The sequence below is a fragment of the Bos grunniens genome, chromosome 11 (assembly GCF_055505025.1).
Source record: "Bos grunniens cultivar Pamir isolate PY7600 chromosome 11, Bosgru_T2T1.0, whole genome shotgun sequence".
In the NCBI taxonomy this organism is placed as follows: domain Eukaryota; kingdom Metazoa; phylum Chordata; class Mammalia; order Artiodactyla; family Bovidae; genus Bos; species Bos grunniens.
Genome location: NC_141175.1, coordinates 2,293,993 through 2,296,652, shown reverse-complemented (window position 1 = coordinate 2,296,652; position 2,660 = coordinate 2,293,993). Strand labels below are relative to the sequence as shown.

At 59.7% G+C, this 2,660-nt stretch overlaps 1 long non-coding RNA gene across 1 annotated transcript; it reads right to left on the bottom strand.

The window, feature by feature from the left end:
* Positions 1-835: 835 nt before the first annotated feature.
* Positions 836-2,298, bottom strand: LOC147362267 (uncharacterized). Its single transcript, XR_015135679.1, has 2 exons — positions 2,183-2,298; positions 836-1,181 (listed from the first exon to the last, which is right to left on the bottom strand). It is a non-coding gene; the product is annotated as an uncharacterized LOC147362267 (long non-coding RNA).
* Between the last annotated feature and the right edge of the window lie 362 nt (positions 2,299-2,660).

Here is a 2,660-nt window from a genome sequence, read left to right as displayed (position 1 = left end):
AGGACTTTGCCCTGATGCAATTGTGGGAGCTGGCAACACAGTCAACAGGAGGCTCTGCTTCTGCATCTGCCAGTGGCGCCTGAGGTCAGCGGGCAGCCTGCCAGGGGTAGAGGTGGATGCCCAGTGGGGAAGCAGGACACCGGGAAACCGCTGGGATGCGTGGACCCTCAAGGGTAGCCTCACTGCCATGGCCTCCAGCCTCAAGGCCAGGTGCCCTGGGAAGATGCTGGAGACCTTGGACAGGAGCTGAACATACAAGTGGCCCAGGAGTCTGAACCCAGGAGGAGTTGGCAGCCACAGAGAAGAGACAGGCTGTGCCCGGCGCTGCCCCAGCCTTCCTCCCAAGGCCACGACTGCCCTTGGGGACCAAACCAGCCCAGGGCTGTGCAGGAGAGGGCAGTAAGTAAGGCAGGCGACACAGCAGGAGCCCACCACATCCACACCATCACCCTTACCCCTACCAACCTCATCCGAACAGTCTCAGTGCCCGAGCAAGAGCAGGATCCAGCCTTACGCCTGACGTGATGCTAACGACCTCCATAAAACTGAAAATACACTAAGCCTTGCCCAAATCGAACACAGAGCCCTCTCCTCACCCCCGGGGCTGTTCCCCCGGCTCCCGCTTAGTCACACTCGCCCTCGGCCCCTGTGACTTCAGCACTGAAAGCGTCATTGTCTATCACGTGCGGGCTGTGGGACACATTTCCCGAAACTTGGGAGGCTTCACCGATACCCCTGAGGACAGGAATCTGGGGTGTCTTAGCTGGGGGCCTCTACCCAAAGTCATCTACAGCTGCAGTCGGGGGCCCGCAAGAGCTGGTCTGGAGCCTGGACTGGGGAGGGCCTCCCGACAGCGGTGAAGCCGGTCTGCTGACAGCAGGCTGTAGTGAAGGAAGGGCAGCCTTCCCTGTCCAGGCGCCAGGCAAGGCGAGGAGGCGGCTCATGCTGTAAAACCCTGACTCCCCAGGAGGGTCTCAGCAGGGCCTTTTTAAAGGCCACGTGAGGCACAGGACCCCAGGGTGTCTGGCCGGCTCCTGCACATTCTCCATTATTGACGGGGAGGTAACAGGGCGTGTCTCAGGGGTTCACGTCTTCGGGCCTCAGGCACCAGTATGTCTGGGGGCTGTGTGCTCCTGGCCATCAAGTCGTTAAGTCCTTCCATTTTGTGGTGGCTTCAGCATCTGTAAAACAGCACAGAAGCATGCATCAGATGCTGTTAGCTGGGCACTGCGGAGGAGCTGCAGCAGACGATATGGGAGAGGGGTCTGTCCCGGAAAGATCCAGAGGGCCCTACTTGGTTACGCTCACATGCTAACCCACACGGCTGCCAGCTGAGTGGTCAGGATCTCGACACACAAGCTTCTCCACAGGGAAGTTTGCATCCCTTGGAGCTAGGGCTCCAAAGGATCGAACCCAGGTCTCCTCATTGCAGGCAGATTCTTTACTGTCTGAGCCACCAGGGAAGCCCAAGGACGTGGAGTCCGTGTCTTCTTATAAGTGGCGTCCCAGACGTGAGGGCCCAGCTTTTGTGCCAGAGTTTATCCATTCATTAGCAGTGAGTCCCTGGTGAGCCTGTACTCGAGAAGGGGGTTTATGTAAAGCTGTGAATATGGGGCAGCTTAGAGGCCGACCCCCAGCCCCAATGTAACTGAGACAAGTAACTGCTGCCAACACCACTTGGCTTAGCAGCGGGGACACGGAGCCGGGAGGCAGAGCACATTCGGTGACTGTGTGAACGACACACGCGTGTCGGGATGAGCCATGCCTGGTCACGCGGGCCCAGGGACTGTTCCTAACTGCCTCCCCACCCGGCTCTCAGCCTCCGCCCTCCTCCTCACTGTTGAGGCTCCTTGCCTGATGCGCGGCCCAAGCCTCCACTCCCGAAGTGTCTGAGCTGTTAACATTGCCCGTGGGTTGGACTGTTGCTGTTTTCCACTTTAGTTGCGGTGCTTTGAGCATCTCAAGAAGGCAGACGCCTTAGAGTTGCTGCTGCCCCGGGGCCTTCCAGATGGATGGAGCCTGGAGCCCCAGCCCCAGGCTGCCCCAGGGATCTGTGGCTGCGTCTGAAGAAGAGATCTGACCCACAGCCACCTGCCTTCCAGCTCCGCTTGGCAGGGGTCTTCTCAGGAAGTCTCCCCCTCGAGGGCAGCTCCGGCTCTGGGTGGAGGCTGTGGCCACTTACCCTGCCCCAGTGCAGCACCAGCCACCCCTCTGATTTCCACCCTGTTGTCAGGAATCCTGCCAGGGTTCCCTGCATCTTCCATCCTTTCCTTGAGTCGTTACAGATCTGGTGCTGAGATGGCGAATGCCGACCGTGAGCAAGACAGGCAGGGCAGCTGCAACATGGAGTCAAGTCCACAGGGAGGATGAAGCACCCTGACCCATTTAGGGTGTAAGTCCACTTCACAGGCAGCAAAGAGGTGGACACAGTCCAGAGGGCAAGGCTTCATGGGGGGGAGGGCCCCTCTGTGGGTGTCAGCAAGATGGTCCCCGAGGCAGGGTGCCGGGAGGGCCTGAAGGCAGGCATGTGTCACCCCCGGCCCGCACGCTGGCAGCTGGAAGGGCACGTGGAGAGGTGGAGAGGGCCAGGAAGGCTGGGCTGCTGCAAGCCTGGAACCATCTTGTCGACTGAAAAAGAAAAAATACATGCAACCTGAAGG